The sequence below is a fragment of the Hermetia illucens genome, chromosome 1 (genome assembly GCF_905115235.1).
Source record: "Hermetia illucens chromosome 1, iHerIll2.2.curated.20191125, whole genome shotgun sequence".
Lineage (NCBI taxonomy): Eukaryota > Metazoa > Arthropoda > Insecta > Diptera > Stratiomyidae > Hermetia > Hermetia illucens.
This window is the reverse complement of record NC_051849.1, coordinates 171,048,112-171,073,505: the sequence shown is the minus strand read 5'-3', so window position 1 is coordinate 171,073,505 and position 25,394 is coordinate 171,048,112. Positions and strand designations below refer to the sequence as shown.

Sequence of the window (25,394 nt, the reverse complement as noted above, 5' to 3'; positions counted from 1 at the left end):
TCCTCGGTGGTAATGCCAAGACGTCAACGAAATCTGTCGAAGCAACGACACCAATCGAAAAAGTGAATACTTTCTTGCGAATCATTGGTAACTAGTTCAGGGAGATAAGATGTTGTCTTCTATTTGTAGTCTAGCCTAAAATTGATAGACCAGTAGCTTACTCCAAGCTAGAATTTTTATTTTCCAGTGTAGATATATATTTTGGGAGCAACTTACCCCCTTCATCAGTACAAAGGTACTTACTTAGATAGGTTTGTACTGATGAAAGGGGTAAGTTGCTTTCGAAATATATATCTACACTGCAAAATAAAAATTGTAGTTTGGAGTAAGCTACTGGTCTATCAATTTTAGTTCAAGGAGCTGGGCTGCGAATCAATCCAGCCAAAACTGCCATTAAAATGTCTATTTTTGCTAAAATTGTGAGTAACTGCATCATCACCATAGAAAGCATACCTAGATATTTATTTGGGTTATTTTTACCTTTTTAATTCTATGATTCATACCTAAATATTGAATCAGTTCAGGGAAGATAACTTCCATTGGCATAGAGATCCAAAGGTTTAAATCACGCAATTAAATTAGTTCCTTAGTCGAAATTTGTCAATGACTTTTCAAAAAGTTTCTCACCTTTACATTTTTTTGCTGAATAGATGAACTTTCACGCAGTTGTACAGACTGAAAAAAAAAGATATTTAGAAATCAAAATCTTTATCGTGATAAACTAAAATTCGTGCGTGTTCTTAAAGTGTACTTATTATAAAATTTGAAGCTTTATCACATAATGCCTTTTTTATTCATCTATTAGTCATTAAACCATAATTGAATACGTAGATACCGAGGCCATAGCGTGATTTAGGAAATTGGTGGGTAATGTAAAGTGTCCCTAATTCAGTGTATCAAGGCTGACCCAAATGGGAATCCGATAACCCATGCTTATAAATAAATCAACTACGTTATATTAGCAGTATTATTCAGGAAGATACTTTTATAATTTGAGTTTCCAAACAACGAAAATAAAGGCAAGATTACGCAGTCTAAATTCATTCAATACTCAATGAAGAAGTATCAAATGGAATGCAGGACGATATTTTAATTCTGCCTGCGGTTCTCGACTTTCAAGTCAGATTAACATTTTAGATAAAGAATGAAAGCAGAAGCAAAATAAACTTAAAACAAAATCAAATACAATTTTTTTAAGAACTGCAGAAACAAATAGCTGGGACTTATTCCTTCTGAGAGAAACTTCGGTATTTCTTAACTTTTGCTTCACTTTAATTTTTTTCCCTGGAAAGATGAAACTTCAATAAAAATACGTTTCCTTCTTTTTCACTTCATGTTGAGAAAAAGTTTAATCAGAAAACTTTGCAAGGATTTGTTGACGTCCTTACATGTGCAATACCGAACAGAATATTGTATGACGGAGTAGGTTAAAAAAAAAATTCAGGAAAATAAATATATGGAAAGTGGAGCATAGAATGAAAACGTTCCTGATGCAAACTTAATTTTTTCTCATGTTGCGTACTAGCGGAAAGTATAAGCAAACTTTCCCTGGATGAGTTTTTCTTGGAGATTTTGGAAGAAACAATTTCATTCAATATAACTCAGATAATAGAATAGAACCAAAGGAATAAAAACTGAATGCAATTGTTTTGCATTTCGGTGAATTTCAAACAAAAAGATAGGCAAGTAGCTCTTCAAACTTGATGTGTGCAAAAAGTACAATAAGAGACAAAAGGAAATTCAGGTCGTTTGAATTTCATACTTTTGAGGCACCGGACTGCTTTTTGCTCCCTAATTAATACTTTTCAATATGAATATTTATATATCTATCGAAAAGACAAACGAATCGAGAAGGAAATTATTCTATTTACAAAATCCTACTAATGCTATGTCTATCTATAGTATATGTAAGTCTTCGAATTATGAAAATTGTTTTAAATGAAGACCGGCTGAAATAAAAGCCTTTTTATTCGGCGAGTTTTCAGTGAAATTTCGGTCAAAATTGACGAAATTGCCTAAATTTGTGTTAGACGTTATTATAAGTAAAAAACTCCTGTATCAATTTTAGCTACTTAAAATGCAATACTAACTTGCAGGGCAACGGCTGTTAAGAAAATTCGGAAATAAACGAGTTCTACTACGGGATTGGGACTTTCTCGCTAAAAATGTAGGCTTCTAAGGTCAGTGAAAGGGACGTGTAGACCACGGCGTAGATGAGCCAACACTTTGCTAACCAGTTGTAGAATCAGTTGGTACAAAACGTTTATATACCTCACACGGGAACCAAGGGTTGTTGTTTGGAAAACAAGCCAAATGATAGCCAAGCAGCGATTAAGGAATTCTAAACTGATGTGAGAATGCGTTGAGAGACTGAATACACTCGGCTCGTCCAACAAGGTCTGGTTCCAGGTCATGCTGGGCTGGAAGGCAACGAGGCAGCGGGCGAACTAGCCAAGAAGGGAGCAGGGACGCCTTTACACGGGCCAGAACCCTTCTGTGGAATTAGAAACGGTTTCATAGCTATGAATCTAAGAAATGAAGAGGAACGGTTGAAGGAACTATACTGGGCGAACCTACCAGGGATGGAGCAGTCCAGGGTGCTTATTAGGGGATACGAACGCATACGCACAAAGGATTGCTTAAACCTCACCAAAACGAACCTGCGAATCATAGTGGGAATTCCCACTGGTCATTTTCGGCTGAACTATCAGCTAGAGAATCCTACGGATATCTACGGACACAGTCTGCGGGTTTTGCGAGGAGTATGATGAAACCTCTGTCCGGCACTTTTGCAAAGTAGGTTGAGGCATCGGGGAGAACATTTAATATCAGATGGAAAGCTGAAAGATCTGGAAGTAGGGAACATACCTGACGGTTATAGGCCTGCTTAAGATACTATGATTAATGGGTACACTATAACCAGTAAAAGGGTCACAATAGTTCTTTAAGGACGCGGTGCGACTTTCCCTGAACAGAATAATAATAATTGGAAAATGAGACCTATTGTATGCTAATAGGAGAACCGCTCCTGCATCTTGATTTCAAAAGACCTCCAAGACTTACGTGATTTCAACACCAGAACCGTAAATTAACCATGAAAAGTCAAAATCAAAATGCAGGGAAAGAAGGATATTCTTCCCATACGACGAGAATGAGCTTCTTGGGAAAACATTCATGAGAGCTAGTGATTATGCCGAGTGTCAAGGTATCGAGATAATGGCAAGCAGCGACTTTAACGTTCACCTATTTTGATGGGGAAAGTCTAACATCAACAGGAGAAGATGGACACTATTTGAATTTCTAGTGGCACCCAAACTCGTAATCGTCAACTTCCGTAATTAACCTACTTTTTCAATGCGGTCAGGTGAAAATTCATAAACATACGATGGCATTCCTTGACGTGGCTGCTCTTCACAGAATGATGTGTGTATTGAACGATGTCAACCTCTATGAACATTAGCGGATTGGTTTCATAATGATCATGGCACCACCTTCAACCGCTCCTATATGAAATCTGCGGAAGACAAATTGAGCGCTCAGTGCAAGAGTCACGATTCCTGGGAGCTGTATCAAACCCATTGCGGGGATAGAGAAAACAGCCCTGATGATCACAAACAGTACGAGAGAAGTTTTCGAAGAGGGCTGTCCACTCGGGACGCCAAAAAAATAGCAAAAAAGCACACGAGTTTGGCAAAACACAGTAGAACGATAAGAAATCGTTAATAAACTGCGGCATTTGTTTGAATTATAACCAGGACAAAAGCCACCGAATGACGTTCGAATAACTTCGCTAAAATCATAAGAAGTAAAGCCAAGGCTTTAGATGTGTTTCTTCAATAAACCTAAGGTTTATGGATTAGGTATGGTATATTAATGACCAGTTAAGATTTTATGGCTAAAAATCATATTATACTTTTTAAATGCGTTTTTATCGAAATTGCATATTAAAAAATTTTTTTTTTATTCATTAAAGATGGCTTCAAAAAATACCAAAATTCACAAAAGAAAGTTTAACACGCCACCAAAAATTTAGCTTTTAATATCTTTTAATAATCCTAGTTTGGGGTCTGTAGTTAAGCCTCCACGTTAAAATGCGGTTTACTTTTTTTCTTTAAGATGATCTACTTGATTCTACTTGCTACCTATGTTGAAATACGAGAAGCAGTTCAATAAACTAGATTATCTTTCCTCAAGCACCTCGACTACGTCGATGAAAACTTCTTGCTCTATCAGCGAATTTTGAAACTTAGCTAAATGACTCTGGACTTGAAAAACAGAAACCAAGCGTTATTATTGCCTACGGTGGCATCAAAGTTGCTGCCGTTCAAGCCACTAACAACGATAAAACCACCTTCGTTGTTTTGTCCCCAATTTAGAAACAGAACCATTTTAATGCCACCATTATTAAGTTATGGCAATATTCTCTCTGTGTTGCTATATGAGAGTAGTACATGTAAAGTGACTACCGCTGTTATTCACTTCGAACTTCGTCGGCGTAGAGCTAGATACCCGTGTTGACCAGAAAGTGGGACTGACAGTGGATTATGCCGAAAACCTACTTACAGCTATAATATATTGAAATAGCTAATTGGCAATGTTGAGAGAGCTTTGACTTGGGACAGGCCGTCATTAATGTTTTTTTTTCCAAATGATTTGTACTGAAAAAATTCTCACCGTAAGTTTAACTTCTTCGGAAGCGCGAGTTTATCTGAATAGATGTCGTTTAGTTCCTGATACACCATAGTCTGGGCATGTTCAGCCTCGCTGAGTTTGCTTACAATGAAGCCCACGCAAATACCGTGGGCCGTTTCGGTCGGTCTTTTGGTGGTTTTCAATCAATTTTGATGATCATATCGACCTTAGCTACTGACCACATCATCTCGCAACTCTTCCACCATGGGTATAACACCGTATCGGCTGCAAGTGCCTTCATTTCGATCCTTATCAAAGCGTGTTAAGCCACTGGTCTAACGTATCATCGATTACAACAAGAGACCGCCCATTGTCACTGGAAATCGACCAGTAGTTAGAACCATGAATGCCAATAGGACAAAACGCACTGTCATTGATCTTGGATTTGAGGCGCTTGTTGATGCATGGAACGCCAGTAGTTGGAGAACACTTCATCCAAGATCACTGATGTGTGAAGCATAGCGTCACTCACCTAGAGCATTGATCCAAGATACTTAAATGCGAGCGCAATGCTGACCGCATTGCCTCCTAGTGTACCGTTATGGTCTTGAATGAAGTGCTCTAACACACTTCAAGGCCCTGATCCAACATGGATTGTTGCGCCAACGATTATTATTATTATTACTTAAATGACTCAGTTTTCGGCAGGTTACTGTGGCAACGCTACGTGAGGCCATTTTTCCACTTTTGGACAAGTTGCTCAAGGTGAGCTTTGTTATGAGATTTTAGGAAAACATCATCTGCATAAAATAGTTTGTTAAACGCTTGAAATTGGGTGTCCCGTCTAAAGATCGTTGATGAAATATTACAAAATTAGGGTTGACGAGGGAGGGAGTTTTGAGTGACCACTGATCTTAATGAACTCATACGTTACTATTCATAGGTACCTAACTTACATGGCCATGTAGGTAACATTTAAACTGGAGAAGAATAGAAGCCACTTTTTTTAGAGTACGGCAAGAGGCAGTTAAAAATGAATATCCAGTTTTACATCTATTGTGGAATAAAGCTTTGAGGTATCCAAAGCCAACATTGAGCTGCGAACTGAGTATGAAAAGCTAGGGTATTTAAGCAGAATATTCAACAGTGTAATGAGAAACTCTTTCCATGAAGGTCGCTGATGGAGCTATCTTGCTCTGTGGGAAATACCATATCGTAACTCAATACAGCTGGCCCACAACTGCCTTTGGATAAAATTGTCCATAAATAACTCTTCTGAAGGGCTACTTTGGACTCAAGACTCAGCAGAAGTGCAGCTGACATTATCCAATGGCATCCAATGGAAGGTGGAACTACCGTATCTGTTGTAAATTTCTCGGAGATCACTGTAGTCTCGGTGGTGCACCAGCGTTAAGAATAATCTGAGCGTTTGTTGAGATAGACTTTGATCATTAACGATGACAGCAACAGAGAAATCGACGGGTAAACTGTTCTAATTTAACAGAAAAAGCACTATCAATGCACTGAATCATCAAGACACTGAATGAAACTACAGGAATGCTGGCATGCTTTACGTGAAATAAATGTCCACAATGCGTGTCACAAAACGGAAACTGCGCCCGACGATTTAAGCTGTGTTAATATCAACTAGCAGTTAGCGTGTCCAGAACAAAACGTGTCAAGCACATTTAGTATAAAAGTATTCATTCTTCCTAGTAGCTAGCGTTACGTATCCAGCAAGGAGCGTGCCAGCCACAAGAAGCGTGGACAGCGTGTCAGAGAGACAAGTATTCTTCGATACATTTACCATGCGAGTATTCATACTTACCAGTAGCAGCATGAGCTTCTTTGGGAATTGTTCTATTGATTTTTTTTTCGCGAAATTAAAAATAAATGAATTTATAATTTTGTAAAACAATTGTGTTATGAAAAATGATTTTCCTTTTTCAGCTGTGAATTTTTCATCAGCTTGAATAAATGAACAAAGGATTACTATGTCATGCCAAAATAAATGTGGTTGGGCTTGTGCATAAAAACCATACTAATTTTCATCACTTTGCATTAATGAAATCATTGATGCAAAAAAGAAATACTTCCACAAAAATCCCGTTGGGATGCGTGCAGTCATGTACATACGCAATCATTTTCTTCCACCATACAAATTCAAGTCTTCTTTATTTATACTAATGATGTCTCTGGCACAATCCGTGTCGAGTACGTAACGCTAGCTACAGTAAGCATGAATACTCAGATAGAAAATGTATACAAGAATATTTTTGTATCAGATAAGCTCTGTGCTGGACACGCTAGCTGCTACTTAGTATGAATACTTTCGTCTGTGCTGTACTGGACACAATCTATGTTGGAGACGATGGTTGCTGTTACGTATGAATAGAACTTTAGACACAACACGCTGCCCAGAAACTATTTATAAATTATTTCCATTTTGAGGAAAAATATATACACGTTATATAATAATCCTAAAAATTACAGAGGGACTGAAGTATTAAGTCTACGACGTTTTGGCAGCGGTACATTCTTCGTCTGCTCTTTTGATTTTGGTTCGATATCTATTTGATTATTTAGTGAGCCTTTGCATTATAGAACTTGAGGTAGATAATGCTATTTATTGAATACTAACTAGGGTAGATACGGACTATGCATTAATATACGCAAAGCCAAACTCGAGCACAACCCGGGGCAATTCTATTATAGTAAATATTTTAAAGGAAAAAAGAAAAATAATCTAAATCTGCAAAAATAGTGCGGAAAATTTTGTTTGAATTGTGACCAACGAAGCATTGACTCAGCGGATGGAAGGATTTTATTAATTTGAATGCTCTTCTTTCCTCATCGTCCTTGCTTCGTGGAAAGGTCCAAATTTAAATGAAAGCCTCTTCCTTGGTCAGGCTGGGAGGCAACCCGAAATACATTTGGGGCTGAAAAAAGTATTAGATTTAACTGCGTTATCCGGAAAGCGAGATTTGAGACTCCACGCGCTATTTATTGTTTTTTATTTATTTTTTCTCTCTTTAATGTATGGGCATGGATTCAAAGGGTAGCATTGAATAGCTGGAATTTGGGTTTATCAAATCTGAGAATTAGCATTAGCAAAAATTTCCTTAAATCAATTTAGAATGCACTTCTGCCCAATTGCTTCCAGATGACAGTGTTTTTTAAATTTTTTCGCTTTCATTTTAATTTCAAATTATTGTGCCTTCATGGACTGTTGGTTGAAACTTTCTCTATCCCCATCGGTAAGTTCTACTATACATTTTGACTTATCTGCTCATCATAAGTAATCAATTCCGAAAATTATTTCATTTTAAACTGAATACTAGACTTATAAATTTTTCATTTCAAAATATTTGGTCCACTCCTAAGTACTTTTCGTGCATTTCAATTAACTTGAATTGAATTTAGGCAGTTTCTGGGAGAAACCAGTTCCACCCTTCCTTTATCCTAATCTCTTCCCTAAAATCCGAAAAAAAGCCTAGAGCATAAAATCCAAATAAAATGTCAAAACCCTACCGAGCATATTCGCAGCCTTCGTAATTAAAACAGCCCACAATAGATATCTAACCAGCCTTGAGGATAGACTTGAGAGTCGATGAGTCCAATTCTTTGTTGTAATAATATAATACATTGTGCAGGATTCAAATTTAGATTTAAACCCTGAACCATGTTGGAGCATTTAATTTGAAGACCATAACGATACGCTTGGAGCAATGCGTTCGCCTGGGATTATCACCCTGATTTGACTAAAGTACTTACTCCCAACTGGGTCAGTATCAACAACAACATGTCGAAGTTTTTTAAGCTCCCTTCAAGGATTCACTGAATGAAATTGCTGACTTGTCTGCTTGACTCAGAGCAGCCTGCCTCTTTTCCCGTTGTTACTTTCTTCGTTATTAAGTTCGTTTTTAATGATTGTAATGTAAGCTGTATACATAACTTAGCAGCTATTTTAAGGTATTTCTAATATAAGATAAGATATCATGCATAGATTGCCTACCAACCTTTGATCGCTAATAATCGAATGTGTTGCATCCTTTATAATGGTTACCCATTTCATTCTTCTTTTCTCACCAGACATTCATCTCCATTTTATGCTAAACATGTTCACGGATACTTACATCTTACAAGACCTTTGCTTTCCACCCGTGCGTAAATGTACAAAGTTGGTGGAGAGTCTCAGCCCCTAAGCTACCAGACCGTAGTGGTCCGTTAGCAGAAAATCCTAGAGTCATTCATGTATTACGAAATTTTCGTTCGCGGATATGATGCTATAGGTGAAGGAACTCATTTAAGCATCAATCCATGGTTCCCATTTCATCATTGCATGATGAACAAGTGTCACCTTGTTGCCTTTGTTTTGCCTTGTTCTGTTTTTGAGCCATTGGTATAGAAAACTTCAGCATATCCCCACCCCACATTCTAGTCTAGTCCGACTTAGTTTTACCTGCCCTTGAGGCTAAATTTATGTCCAGGAAACAATCGTGTGGGGAGGCAAAAATCCCAAGTCATTGAAAGAACTGGGTTTAGTTCTCCTAATTACCATATACCTGACCTGACGAGGCACAGATCTGCCTGCACAGCCCACAAACTTCTTCTCTAGAATAACTTGAAGATGTTCCACTTCTTCTCAGAATTGGAGGGTTATACCCTCATCTTTGGAAGGCAAAGACTATTCCGTTGCCTCACCATTAAAAGCGATGTCAACCCCGTTTTTGGCACACCACCCGCCAATCAAATCAATGATGTATCGACTGATTCCTCACACAGTTCCGATTAACATATGGCTGAGCGTGAAATATCATTTATAGTTCAAAAAGCCCACGGACCCTCTTCCCGCCCAACCGGACCGGGGGGGACCACCCTAAGGATGGGCTGAAGGTAACATCCAAAGGCCCGCATCACAGCGATGAGGCGTTTTAACGCAAAGTGCGTGCGACCATGCGAAAATGTATTACTACATCCCGATTGTCGCAAACACTTCAGCCAATGACGCGGAGGTTCTACACTACAGAGACATGGATCTTATATTGAAGACAGTGAAACTGAAACCCATTAGGTCAGATTGTTACCGGACAGGACTCTTCGGACTATAGCACAGGTTGCAAGGATAACCGCTTTTTGCATCTCCATGCTCCATGCTCCATTGCTGGATGGTCTCCTCTTCACAGTTGCATAACCTACAACTGGAGTTGGTGATTGAGGAGTCGTGAAGAATGTACCGTTTATAATTTTTTGTTGGGAGCGAAGCATCCTGAATTGAATTTAAGAATGCTTCGGTCTCATAGAAAAGTACACCATTTGTCAACCATTTGTTGGAGGCTTCGATGTCAATGCCCGACAACAACAAATTTTTGATATGACCTCCGTGAATGGGTTTCTCTTTCCACATGTCGATCTTCTGTTGGACTGAAGTAACATTCGACATGGGATCCCATTCTCTGCTTCTCAAGTTCAAAGGAGATAATTTATTATCTGCCATGACGGTAGCCTGATGTATTTGGCTAGAGGATTGTTTCTCATAGAAAAACTCACGAAGAGAATGCACTTGATTGTAGTGCAACGTTTTTAAATCAAGTACCCCCTTCCTCCCTGATGACGTGGGATAGTGATCCTCAATTTTTCGGCAGCTCTATTGTGCATGTTGTTGTTTGCAAGAACTACCCTTACCCGTCTATTGACAGATTCCAAATCAGTATTACTCCACTGTATCACACCGAAAGTGTACAGACAGACGGGAATGGCAAAGGTGTTGATTGCCATGATTTTATTTTTCCCGTACAGCTCAGTTTTAAGGACAAGATCCAGACGCCGTTCAAATTCCCCCAGCAACTTAGATTTGATTATGGCCACAGCAGGTGTTGTTGCTTGCAATATGCCGAGGTATTTGTAGACGTCGTCCGAATCCATGCCTTCAATTCGGATGTTATTTTGGCTGTATCCTTCGTTGTCGGTGTGTTTTCCCCGAACAATTGTTTTTATGCGACATTTCTCCAAACCCAACTGCATGCCGATATCCCTGCTGAACTGGATGGTGATGTCCAGCAAGGAGCGAAGTTGGTTCTCGTCTTTGGCATACAATTTGATGTCGTCAATATGCCATGCTTGACTTGGAACCCGTATTTGCTTTGATGCAAAAGATGGGATAGCGGATTCAAAGCCAAACAAAACCACAGTGGGCTTAGAGAGTCGCCTTGGAAAATGCCACGCCTGATTGGTATCTCTCCTGATGTTTGTGAGGATACCGATAGCTTCGTGCTCCAATTCTTCATTACTGTTCTCAGAAGAAGAACGACATTCGGGTTGATTTTATACAAGCGTAACACTTGTAGTAACCACGTGTGATATGGAGTCAAAGGTTGATTTATAATCGATGTAGGCTGTCGAGATGTTTCGTTTTTGGTGGACAGCCTGCTTTACAGCTACCGTATCGATTATAAGCTGTTCTTTGCAGTGTCGGGAGCCTTTCGCGCATCCTTTTTGCTCCTCAGCTATAAATTTATGAACATCAAGATGTTTTGAGATGTTCGCGCACAAAACTGAAGTGAAGACCTTGTAGATGGTAAGAAGACAAGTAATTGGTCGACATTTTGAAGGGCAAGAGACACCCTGTTCCTTGGGGATGAGGAAAGTTATCCCCTTGGTGAAAAATAGTGGAACTAAATCAGGATCCGCAATCATCTGATTAAATTGATTTGCCAATATCCTGTGAACGCTCTTGAACCGCTTCAGCCAGAAGTTGTGAATCTTGTCAACTCCTGGTGCCTTCCAGTTACCTGCCTTGTCAAGGGCTGCTTCAATCTCGACTTCAGTTACGTCAGGCATGGTCGTTTCGGGGAGGGCCTCGCATGAACGCATAAGGTGTGGGAGCCACGCTGCTTCTAAATTGCAACGGCTGGATTCGCTCCAAACACTTCTCCAGAAGTCTTCTGCCTGATCCAGATCGAGGTTATTTTCCCTATCTGAGCTGGTGAGATTTTTGTAGAATCCCCGTTGGTTCTGGAAGAACAAGGTGTTTTCTGTCCTTCGCTGAAAGCTTTTCTGATACCTACGGATGCGATTGGAGCATACCGCAAATTTCTGCTTCAGCACCTCGAGGATTTCTTCGATTGGCATATCATTGGACAGATGGTAGTTTCCAATGATGTTCGCAACGCATCTGTGCACTCGTGGTGATGAATTTCCAAGGAGTGCTTGCGTCACACGACCAATCTCCTTTCTCAACTTTTCGACTCTTTTGTTGAGTCGAAACACCCAGAACGGTAAAGTCCTTCTGCGCATACCTCTGTTATTCGCTCTAAGATGTTGGTTATGGAGACGAATAACCGTGGCAGCTGCAACATAGATCAGGCTGTGAACCTCTGTAGCATGAACTTCGCTAGCCAAACGATCAGCCAAAATTCTGTCAACGGCAGCAATGATGTTAGTAGTTGCCGAACTAAACTTCAGTTTTGGGATCTTTGGCCTAGCGTCTGGGAGAATCTCAGCGTACTCTGTGAATGCGACCTGGAATGCGGTTAAAGCCTCATTATAAATTGGGTCGACATCCCCAGTTACTAAGCTTCTCCTGACTACTGAATTCATGGAGTGCCTTACAGGTGGAGTACTTGTGTTACTCCTTTGACTAGTCCGGTAATTTGATGACTCCAGCCCGAGCTCAAGTGAAACCTCTTGGAAGATTTGTTGCCTAGTTGGTAAGGCAACTCGGTTGTTATTTGCGATCACCCGGTACTGGTTGACGACGTTCTGTTCCGGAACATGACTTAGCTCCGGAAATCGGGTTATGAACGCGTCATGTAGTCGATGTCTGTACCCTGATGGATTCCGTTCCAAATCCGTGACACGGTAATAGGCGCGGACGATAAATTCGTTGAGTTGGTTCGTCCAAACCATACGACGCCTAGGTCTCCCGTCCCTGGTGGTTGGCGGCATAACCGCCAAAACATCCAAGGGCGAAGAGCTGCTCTGATGTTGTTGAACGACCCTTAACCATGTTGGGTACTGTCTTCGTGTCCCTGGGGTCCCATTAAAAAAATTTAAATTGTTTTCCCCAATTTTATTCCCACGAGTATTGGGGAACCAGTCAACCCTGCAACAGAGCCCCAATGTTGCAATGCCCCATGGTTACCTCCAAAGGTAGGGAAGGTATTTGGAGGGGAGCCGCTGAAATACAGTGTAACGTCACTGCAATTCATCCGATAGGCGCGTCGATCCCTTCACCCCGGACTACGGATTTGTTAAGGAGGTTTACTCCCCCTGAACGGGAAGAATCGGTAAGGGAGGACGAACACAAACGGAAACGTTCTGCTTGTCCGCGGCTACTTATTTACAAGATTAACTTGCGATATTCGTAGCTGACCCGGTGGGTCATGTCATTATCCGCAACCCATGACACGCGCCTGGTCGCATGCAGCTCTGCGTTTGCAACTCAGGTGAGGATAAACTTGGTACGGTATATATATATATATATATATAGTAGTAAGTCGACCAACACTTCTGGGGATGGCGATACCACTTTCCCTTGAGGAGAGCATTTAGCTGCTTGTGTCACCCGATAGTGATCAATGCTTATTTCAATACACGGCAAACACGGATAACATAACATTAAACTACTTAACTACCTGTAAAATACCATTGATACCATATTTTTCGGCAGCATTATAAAGGTTTTGAAAGGGACTCTTGTGGAAAGTACTTTCAATATTAACGAACACCTCCATCACTACTCACTTTTGAGCGTCGAGTTTCCTACCTTGGAAGTGAAAGATTGGTGGCAAATTCAGAGTTTTCATATAAATGTGTGAAGATGACCTCAGGTCAGTTTATTTGAAGTTTTTTGGGTTCCTGTCCCGGGCATTGTTATGAAAACAACTGTAACTTTATGTTTAGGGCTTCCATAGAATTTTGTCTAGGGGTTCTCTTTTAGCATGATTGGATAGATGCCAGGTGTACCGCGTGCTATGAAATGTTCATAAGATTGTATAACTCGTATTGTTCACGTTTTTATTCAATTCAGATGGTATACTTCCAAGGAAATTTGCATTGGTTCAAGTCTGGTGATTGTGAATGTTTCATCTGGGTTTCTGTGGGGGTTTAACTTGTTCGACTCATCCCCTTTAAGGATCCTGTACAGCCTCGAAGTCCCTTCTTCACTCTTCAGTTCTTCACGGAATATTACATAGAACATCCTTATGGGTCTCTTACATTTACCCTGAGAGTTCCTGAAGTTAGTTCGTCCATGTTTTTGTTGATCGTCTGCCTTATTTCCTGAGCTTTTACAATAATTGTTTTCTCCAATGAACTGATTACCGTGTCTTCCCTATACAATAATGCAAGACACTTTAACGGACTCTGAAATGTGTAATGCAGGCTTCCTAATTGTGTTCTACCGTTAACCGAGTTCTTTGTCACCAAGGGAGCTGCGCTTTACTATTGAAGGGTTCAATAAACTTGGCCCAGTCCATTTTTTGGATTCCTTCTTTGTTTTACAGTCAGAATCTGAATTTCGAGTCACGATAGCTTGACCTCTCTCCTATGGAATTGCATTTACTCTTTCTCTAGCAAATATGTTGAGTGTTCACATCACAACCTATTAAGATTTGAAGGCCGCGTGATTCTGCATATGTTGATTCCTTTCGTCGGTAAAAGTACAAGGGTTCATAGGGTAGGTACACAGGGGCAACTATTATAGTTTTCCTTAGCATTAATATGGTATTGTGAGATGACCGCATCTAGGTAATGAGAACAGAATTAGTTCTACAATATTGATACCAGGATACGGGCTCTGAGTTTTGTGTACCTTTGATTGGAAGAGATCCTAGTCCTTTACTGCTATTACAGATCTTGTTAAAACGACGAACGTATCAGAAAGATATAAGGGCATTCCTGCATTTTCGTCAGCCTAGGCATCAGGCAAAATGAAATGGATCGGATTTCGCCCGTAGTCTCTTTATCCCTACTAGTCTTTGACTTCAGTCTAGTAAATCTGGCAAAGTTTATAGATACATTTATTTTACCTGTATTGTATTTGCATCTATTCTCCTTCTTTTCACTCCTATTTGGAGGATAGAATTTTGACCCAGTCTCTACTTCAATATAATAAATTTTTCAATATTTCATTTTTATTGAGACTCTGCGTAAGTTGTAGTGTCATAATGTCTGTCGCTATGCATGTGATAAGCCTTCGGACGAGTTCAAAGACAAAAACAAACAATAATGACAAATGGGTACGACGCTCAACGAACTCGCAAGCAAGATTTTCCATGCTTTGGAATATGGTTGCCATAAACCCTTATGTGGAGTATAATGCGTCAGCCACATCAAGGCTTAAGCTCTCCCAGGACTTTCTAAGAAGGCACTCCTTTGCTCTTCTGCGCAATTTTGTCGTGTCCGCGGCTTTCCGGCATGTGCAACATTGTATTCACCTTACGTGGTCACAATCTGATGAGAGAATACATTTTTTAATACGCAGAATTTGTTCTTTTTCTCATGTTTAAGCACTCCCTAGCCTTTCCAATATACTCGTTCCAATTTTCAATTCCCTATATGATCGTTCACCTTTTGCTTTCATATATGCTTGGTCATGCTGCACATTATCAAATGCATTTTCAACGTTTGTATTTGGCTAGGAAAAATGGGAGTTTGTTTTTATAATGAGACCGATTCAGGACATACGGCTTGCGATATATTGGAGGCAATAATTGCTTTTGTCACTACCGACATTGAACTTTAAGTTAAGAGTTGTGGTCAACTGGACAGAAAGTGCACCGGTAAATAGCTAAACTTGGGAAGCTTGTGAAGAGCTGTCGCCGGCATAGTATGCATTGGGAAGTGAAAAGATGTGTCAAAGAATGATGTTGTATATCGAATACAAGTTATTTATGCGATTTAATCGAAATAAAAGTTGTAATTGATTCATTTCAAACATAAGCAGAAAAAACGTGAAGAAAACTCAAATCAGCATCCCTTGAGAAATTCTGCCAACAGAACCATATACCAAAGTGCGGAGCGTAAAGCGGGAATATATCGATTCCATGGGGGATGCATGCGGATTGCCAGCAGTTTTCATTTGACATGATCGACATTAATGCTCTCCGTGAAATCGGGAAGGTCGTTTAGTTGCCTAATTTGATTTGCGTTCAACTCACACCTGACTCAGTGACAAAACCTGACTTTCTGTAAGTTTTAAAATCTACTGACTGCCTCTGAAGCTGGTGCATGGTCACTTAAAATCATAAAGCTGATTTCAGTAGTAAAAACTAGACTTTGCTTGCAATACGAATTGGAGTCAGTCCCGTCAATAATAGCTTATCGTGGAATGACACACGCACTATAGGTATACCATCAGGAGTGAATAGGGGTTTTTTATAAACGTTTTGCCCCTTAAAGTTGCTTATGCCGTGAAATTAAATTTATAATAAAATGACGACGAACTTCCAATTTTATTGCAGAAAGCCTCATATAAATTCGGTTAAAAGTTTGAACTTGTATTTATATTTGCGCATGTTTCTGACAATGAGTTATATCCATGTGAACCAACCCTCGAGCTCTGGGTGCGGAGTGTTCAATCTTCTTGTAATATTTTATGATTTTACTACCCCTCTTGCCCAAACTCGTTATCATCTTAAAGCTTGCTCACTTTGAGTTAGATAGATATAATACCCCGCGTACTATGGATGGTTCCGACATCATGAGGCGGGGGACGTTCCGACGTAGAATTTGGATGATGGATATGAAGTTTTGACATAATAGTCCGTATCCGCAATTGGGTCCATCCAAATATCATGGCTAAACATGACTATTTTCCGGAACAGACTAAGATAGTTACCAATGCCAGCATAAACTGTCGCGTCATCTAAGTACATCAAGTGTGTCAACTCGCACTTAGCACATAGGCCATAGTTGATTGCAAAACTATGCCAGGGTCATACAGTAGTCACGAAAGAGAACCCAATGAATTCCTCCATATATGGATGGGCTCTGAGGTGTTATTACCCTCAGATGAACATATTGACGAGGTAGTACACCACCCTTCCATGACTACCACCAAAAATTCTTAGTTTCATATCAATGCGATGCGAATGCAGGACATCGATTAGCCAGGTGTGCGGGATGACATAACCTTGACATAATCGATATCGCAACTATAGAGATTGTGTAGGGCTTTAGTTGCCTGGCCCACAACTGCCGAGTTGATAGTGGGTTCGACACCTTGATCTAACTCAGAAGCCCTTCTGCAACTCGGACAAAATATTGTGGATCTTGGGGTGAGCATTGGCCCTTCCACTAATAATGGAAGTTATGAACTGGTAGAGGGTTGGGAAGCAAATTATCGGCATTGTACCTTCGGGGTCGTGCACCGTATCCTCTTTAGGGACAAGGTAGGTAATCATCGCAGAGAGAAATGGTGAAGATTCTTCAGACCGGCAAATGGCGCGATTTATGCCGTGCGCAAATCGATCATGTATACTGGAAAACCTTTTATATAAAAAATTCTGAACCCGATCCAGACCAATGATCTCCAGTTCTTCAAGCTGTCTATGACTCGTCATGCATTCTGATTCTGAACACTTCGGGAGTAATTTTCACCACACCGTCGTAGCCGACCGCAGTGCTGATTGCAGTTAGCCTAGCGATGTTCTGCCCTAATGAATCGCGCTGAAATTTCAGCCGATTTATTCATGATGAATCACTTCAGTTACACAAATCAATAACGGGAAAGCGCATCTCCTAACCAAAGATCCAAAATTCGATTTCATCATAGATTTGGGATAGAATTCTCGAATTTGCTGGAGATACAGAGATTCTGGGAATAAATGGTCTATGCAGTGGATCCATTTTCGAAAATTTAATCGACGCTCTTTGGAATTCGTCCCGAGACTGTGTGGACGGTGAAGAAGAATGCTTCGCCGAGTACTGAAACTGGCGCTCGGAACGGGGCGGGGTGGTATTGATACCACCGCTTCTGGATGGAAGTCATCGACTCTTGGTCATTGGTTTTCACGATGATCTGTAGACCAACAAGCTCCCTGAACCTGCTGAAGCAATTAGATTGGCAAATAACGAAACGGAGCCATACGCCTGCTGTAGATGTTCATTATTGTTCCTAAACATCGATTCGCCCCATGATTATAATTTTTTTATTATCCCTGTTTATTTTGTTTCAATATACTAACATGAAGACGAACTAATTCTCTTTATTTTCAGGCCCTTCTCTTCCACTCCTCCTTTTTAGACAGAAAAACTCACAGCAATTAAGGGGTATCGTCTAATATAATGGCACCTCACCGTACATCTGAGGCAGGAGAAGCGTCGGTTGGGAATGCGATGCTGGATCTTTCCTCTCGGTCTTGGCATCGATCCGGAATTTTATGCGCGGTCGAGTCGTTATTTTCTTTTGTTTTCAATTTCCAGGTTTAACTCGCATGTTATCTTTCGTTAAGTTCGTGCGATGTTCTATGTTTGTTGATGTTTCAGATGCACCTATCTGTGATGGCACATATGGGAAGTGCCCAAAAGACCCACACATTTCCGCACCTGGCTAGCCTATGTGGCAAGCAAACGCGTGACAGAACATTTCAGCGGAGCTTCAGTATTTACAGGCAGGCCGCAACGGTCAGTTTCTTAAACTTTTTTTAGTTTTTGGGGAAGCTCTCCCCTTCTGGGCGTCTCCGGACACCGACTATCGAACAATCGCCCTGTGTCAGTGCACTCTACAATCGTTTTCAAATATAATCTTCTAATGCTTGTCGTTGCAAAATAAAGTGATCCTACCTATTTCCTTTAAGAAGGGCTTTGGCTTGATTAACCACTCTTATTTAAAGGAATTTTTACAGTCCGTTCCACAAACGACATGACGTGTATAATAGATTTCGAGGTGCCCCTCTTTACACTTGCGTAATAACCAAAAGAGATAAAAAGAGATTCCTCCCTTTTCTTTACTTAAAAAAACGGCTAATCTGAAATGCATTTAATTCAGATTATCTTAAAATGTTTCTTAAAAAATGAGGAGTATAAAAAAATCTATCAAATCCTGCCATAATCGCTGATCAAATGATCTGCCCTTAAAGGATATTCGATGTATCCAACAGGAAAAGTAAGTTGAGATTTTAACCGTCCATAAACAATCCCAGAAAGCATAACCACCTGCAAAATCCAGTCGATATATAAAGCTATATTGAATTCCTAATAAATGTCCTATGCACGTACTCATGGAGTGGACATTCCCGCCACGGTACTTCGTCTTCCACCTAACAGAACGCACTTCACGTGTGTGTATTACTCAACCGCATCGATAAGATCAATTGAATGTATGGAAAAATCCATTCAAGAGGAAAAAAAGGATTCGAAGGCGAGTCCTTTGTCAACGGGGACAAGTGCCAAAAATATGCTTGACGGGTTTTGGCTCGATGCTGCCGGTTCATTTCGGATGGATATGTATACACTAGGATGCCTTACGTTTGCCTAAAAATCGAAATTGTTGCCGTCAATCGGGGCTAGCGTACGAAATATGAATAGCCGGCACACATATGATATGGGTAGTGAAAAGGAAATTGGCTTTTCGAAAGGACTGTGCCGATATGGTTGTAGACATTTCATCGATGTCCTGTTGAAACAGCCAATCGACATAGTGACAGTTGAGTAGGGCAAAAATGGGTTACGTGGGTCATATTTTTCCCGTTAAATATATTATGATTTTGGTGGTGTCGGGAGTTTCCTCCAAAAACGAAACTCTCAGAATTCAAACTGATATCTGACTGCTTATCTATGGGTACGTCACAGGTAATTTTCTCGGTGGAATGGTTGATCTTATCATCATGATACATTTTGCGTGGGATGGAATACTTACATGACATCTCTATAATTAGAAAGGAACTTTTATGTATGAATATAGCACGTGGAAACAAGCGACCACATTTTCAATTTTATCTACTTAAGATATTAAATAAAATAGTAATAGTATGAACCACCACACTACAGAACCCAAAGCTGGTTTACCTTATTTTATAACATAGAGCGACCCAATTACCAGCGCAACAACAGGCTTCATTCCACGGGGAGGCCCTCGTTAATAAAATTAAAAAATAAATCAAAGCATTAATATCCATTCTGAAAAATTGCCAACAACATCCGGATGAAACTTTAAGAATTAATGAATAGATAACAAAAGCAAAACCGTAGGTGAATCGATGACTATTTTGTTGAGGAAATCATCAAAAGCCGGAAGTGAAACAAAGCACTCCCCGCTCTTTGAAACTCCTGAAAGGAGGCGGGAATTTTGTGGCGGGGATAAATTTACAGGTGACTGGTTTAAAAACATCATTCTTCCTATTGACAAAAAGACGATAGACTCAAGAGGCACTCACTTCTAGCCCCTTTCTAAATAGTTTTCACCGAAATTTTGTCGTCTTCCATTATAATTGGTCACAAGCCCGTTTATGGATTCGCTCAAAATATCCTATGTTTACTGCAAAAGACTAGCTACCTGCTAATCAGGAGTTCTCTTTATTTTTTATCAATTTTCGGGTTTTTTTGTGATTAGAAATATATTTACAAGTTGTCTTCTGAGGAGACAGACGTTGGCATCGGCATACTAGATCGCATCTAGTCGAAGAGGAGATATCCCAAAAGTTCAACATGGCGCGGTGGAACTACTAGCTTTCTAAGCGGAAGAAAAATATCTTGAACAGCTTATAGCCCTTTTCTCTGGCACAGGCCAAATTGACGCCTATTATGCAAAAGATAACGAGATCTGACTGACAGCAGGAAGATGGAAGTGGATCGATGAGCTTAGAAAACTGAAGTCTCTTGTTGCCGCTACGATTAGAGTGTTTGTGCAGGAGTACCAGAAGAAATATTGGGCAGTGCAGTGTACCGCGTGCCCCAAATAAGTAGAATTTAGTGAAGAAATTCATCAGTTTCGCAGCTTTTGTAGAATTGCTACTTCCACCTATTTGTAAATCTTGGAGATATAAAATCTTTCCCAATGAGAGGAAGATGAGGATGATCCGACTAGTGAGATTTGAACTGCGTACGACAGCCTTGTGCTACAACTACTCAGCTATCCGGACACCAGGATGATCATTAGCATTCCAAAAACGGTACCCGTCTTCAGTACGATAATTGGAGGGTATATGCGTGCTTCCTAGTGTCCTAAAGAAACTAGTTAAAGCCATCCCGCAACATAGCGAAAACCACCTCTAAAGTATGGCACAGAGTTGGTTTCCCTTTGTATCCTCCTGTGTTGACCACATTGCCACTCCTTGGAGCAGTTTCTTGGATATGAATAATCGCTACGAGAAAGCTCAAAAAACCTCTAAACAAAGTGAACATCTGGAGTATGTACGTAACAGGAGTATTGCGGGGAAACTAGCAGCTATTATCAAAGTGACATACGACGCAACACAATTTTTCTTCTTGCATTAAGATAAAAATTTTGAGGAATTGGAAGCCCAATGAAGAGCAAGCAACAAGCAGAAGGCTGAAGATAAAGACAAACACACCGAAGGATCTCAGGCTCTGGCGGGTCATCGCCGCACTATGCCTATTTACCATATCGAGTAGAACATTGAACGCATCGATCAATTTGTTTATCTTCTTAGCGTTGTTACTACTTATGGTTACACCAAACTATATATTGCCCGATGCATGAACATCGGTAGATACGCTTTCGCTGTTATGTCCAATATCTGAAAATGTATTCATCTCAACACCAGCATCAAATTGAAATTCTGAATATTTCCATTTTGCTGTTAGATAGGAGTAACGAAGAGACCGCCACTATTACTGCAAATTTGCAAACCTATGTTAACACTTATCTCCGCCATATCATCGGGGAAATCTAGCCCGACACAGTCTTGAGTAGGCTTATTGAGAAAACTAACATATATTTATATTTCGGCGAACCAACATTGTTCTGTCCTACTATTCTTTTTGTGTTCCTATATGGGTGTATAAATCGAAAACCTTCGTGGATACCCGCCTGCGATATATCCTCGAAGGCCTGATAATTTTTCGGATCGATAACTTGGTCGGTATACAGGCCAGTTAACCGTAGGCGACATGATCGGAAAGCGGAAGTGGCAATGGCTAGGTCAGTGAAACCCACTTCCCCAAGATGGCTGACGAGCGGGGCACCCTAAGAGCACTTGACGCGGAAGAGTAGCGGAGAAGTGCGAGCATCTCGGGAAGCCATCGGAGGAGTTGAAGCGCATTTGAGCAACCTCTGTACCACTATTCGAGTTAAAAATCGGTTGTCTTGAAAAATTTAGCTTCCAGAAAATCGCATTTCAAATTTTCGGAATATCCGTATCGGACTGGGAGAGGCTGCGCCAGAGCGCAAAATAGATAGATATTTTTCCCACCTAAAATCTTCGAGTATGTCATTCTTAAGGGGGGGGGCAGAAACAACCTGAGATGTGCAAACTGGTCGAGAGGCGGCAAATGGCGCGTACTCTTGGGCAGTTCATTAATGCAGGCAACAAGAAGTACATGGTGGAAATGTCATCATCAAAAATGAAAGGTATAACAATTCTGACTAGTACTGAGTTGATAAGGACGAGCAATCACAACTTTGCGAAAAAATCTATGATCGAAAATCACAACCAGCAGCGCTACAACGATGAAATTCGCACCCGGTTATTAGCAACCTACAGAGCCTATTTTACCATAGCTTTCAAGAACTGTTCAGTTTCACAATAGGGTCAAAGCTCTTACATATAGTAAGCAATAATCTTGCCAGTTCTTATATATTCGGGGGTTCTTAGTTTAAAAAGGTACGAAATCTTAGCCGAGTTTGAAAAAATAATCTTCCGGAAAATGGATTCCGACATCTAGATACAAAGAAATCTACGATGGCCGCCTTGTTGTGAACAAAATCCAACTCAATAGATTGCGATGCAGCCCGTAAAGTCTACAAAGGAAATATCTTTGGTAAAAAAACAAGAAGACGTGACAGACCCTGCCTAATACGGAGTGATGGCGTAGGCCACGACGCCAGACAGTTTTTAGGAATATCAATTTGATGATATTTTTGATGATTTTCTTTTTCAGCAGAACTAAAGACAAGGATTTTTTGTAATGTTTACAGTAGCGTAACTCTGTCTTTCATTTAGAAATAGCTGAACATTACCAAAAAGCTACCGCATCCAGTGATATAATTGTCGAAACAGAAATGACTGCTTAGCACAAATTCATTTTTGTTTCCCTGATATGAGGTCAGGTCCAGTTATACTACCTTGAGGGATAGCGTTAGTGTGTTTCTTGATGTATTCTGTTAGTTAAAGTAGATTATTTAGATTAGCCTGAACGCTATAACGAGTGTGCGAATCTGATTTTTTATTGGAAAATTATTTAAATACCTTGAAGTGAGGTTCAATTTTACATTGTCCTCACCTTTAAAAATTTCGGTTGAGGTAAATTTAAAACGAAGGTGACGTGAGTTAACAAATCAGTTCCTGTTAACGCTTTCAGAATTTGACTCTTGGAACAGGAAACCCAGGAGCCTTAACTACTTTTTTTTATATTCTCCCTAAAATTTATTTAACTATTGTATTTGTTATAGCGTATCCAGATAGCTGAGTGATTAGAGCACAAGGCTGTCGTAGGAAGGTCGCAGTTCAAATCTCACTGGTGGCAGTGGAATTTGTATCATGATTTGACGTCGAATTCCAGTCGACTCAGCTGTGAATGAGTCAAATCAGCGTAATAATCTCAGGCGAGTGCAGTGCTGACCACATTGCCTCCTATAAGGTACTATAATCCTCTAGTATACTGTAACGGTCTTGAATGAAGTCTTCTAACCCACTTCAAGCCTCTGATTCAAATGGATTGTTGCGCCAACCATTATTATTTCCGAGTTATCACAATCTCGGCAGATGCCGAATTTTACCTAACACTAGCACTAGGTGCCAAGCATTTAGGCTCGGACGATACTACCTACTTGAAAAACTAAAGGGCGCTGGTGGTGGTGGCCGGTGGTAGGTCAGTGGGAGAATCCGTCGAGTACTCCCCGCAACATCGAGCACGTATGCAGAATGGTGTACTTCTGTATGGTTTGAACCACACTGTGCGAAAGTCCCAGGACATCAAGGGAAGCCGTGAGGGATTTAGGTACAATACCTGTAGCTGACAATATTATGGGAACTACAGCCACCCGCTTGAGACGCCAAATTTCTTTGATTTCCCGAGCCAATGGCTCATAGTTCCCCTTCTTCTCCACGTATTTCCGTTCAATGTTGCTATTATGGGGGATAGCAACATAAATAATATACGCGGAGCGAGAGTTCATCCATTAAATTTCTGATGACTTATCTGCCACACTTGGTGATTGCCAATACGCGATAATATGAACTAGAAAAATTACCGAGTTTGGCATGATCATGAGCGCGAGCGCAATAAACTGCGCACCGAGGTTTTTTGAGTTTAATCCCCATGATCAGTTGTTTCACTACGGTATATCACTGAAATTCATGACATCATTATAAAGTCGATTGTGCAGTCATAGAAGGTGAGCAACTTCAATGGGCCACGCTAAATCGTGGTAATTTCTACAGGTGAAGCGCCTACTACTCTGCCTTTAAGCTAAAATTCTAAACAGCCAACCATTACAGACTGCAACAACAAGATTCATGTCGAACTGCCTTCTGCGACAACTCAGTTAAAGAAGAGGCTCGTTCCGTGATTTGGTTCGATCGTCAACATAATTTTCCTGCTTCCAAATTTTAAGAACGATTGTTTTCTAGCTTCAACAATTCGGCTAGAGTAGCCCAGTCTGCTAACGAAGAGCTCAAAATGTTATAACAGAGAAATTCACAGCGACAAAATCATTCCAAGGTTTTTCTAAATTTGCGATGCCATTCTTATAAAACATTCTGTCTTTAACTTGAAAATAGACTTCAGTTGCGGCTATAACTTCGTCGCCGGAAACAAATATCTTGCCTTGGAATCTTTTAAAATCTGCAAACAAATAGTCAGATGAGGCGAGATCTGAAGATCTGAAGAGTATTCGAATCGTAAATCGTGCGATTTCCCAATAATTTCCATTGACTTGCGAATCGGCGCTAGTAAAACAGTAGTTTTTTCTTTGTCATGTGAAGTTTTCCTGCTTAAGTGCATCAATCAATCAATCCAATAATGCATTATTATAGTCCCTGTTGATCGTCTGACGCTTCCAAAGAAATTCCAAAAGCAAAATTCCGTGGATGCCTGCTGACTGTTGCGTTTTCGGATGCTTTGACCGGCCTTCACTTTTTTGACTCCCAAGTATAATACTGAAACTTACTGAATCCAGGTTTCATCCACTCTAATGTACCGGCGCAAAAAATCCTTTCTACCCCGCGTAAATAGCTGCAAATGGCGTTTTGAATCACCAATTCGTATTTGTTTTTGCTCTTAGAGCAAAATTGTTTTATATCGGAATTGTCATGCACAAGTTTGGACACAGTGCCCATTGATATCTTCAGGATCTTATCTATGTCCTCCAACATTGGTCTACGATCAGACATAAAGATTTTTAGAACTTTTGCGATGTTTTCGGGAGCAGCCACCTCAATTGGGCAACCTGGGTGCTCTGTGTTTTCGGTAGATGTTCGACCACGTTTAAAGTTCGCATAACATCGCCAAACTTTCGACGAGTCCTTTTCTGGGTAACACTTTTTCAACCATTTTTCAGCTTCAATGATAGTTTCCCCATTTAAAAACAGGGGTTGATTAACACGCGAAATTAGGTTTTCCAGCGTTTAAACAAA

General features: G+C 40.3%; 1 protein-coding gene across 3 annotated transcripts in view; it reads right to left on the bottom strand.

The window, feature by feature from the left end:
• LOC119646566 overlaps positions 1 to 25,394 on the bottom strand; it is a 277,721-nt gene that overhangs the window by 105,929 nt on the left and 146,398 nt on the right. For 2 of the 3 annotated variants that reach the window (XM_038047045.1, XM_038047049.1), the window contains exon 2: positions 628 to 675. The exons of the other annotated variant lie outside the window; for it this stretch is intronic. The gene's annotated coding sequence lies outside the window, so the exon portion shown is untranslated. The remainder of the gene's footprint in view (positions 1 to 627; positions 676 to 25,394) is intronic. 3 annotated transcript variants of the gene reach the window in all.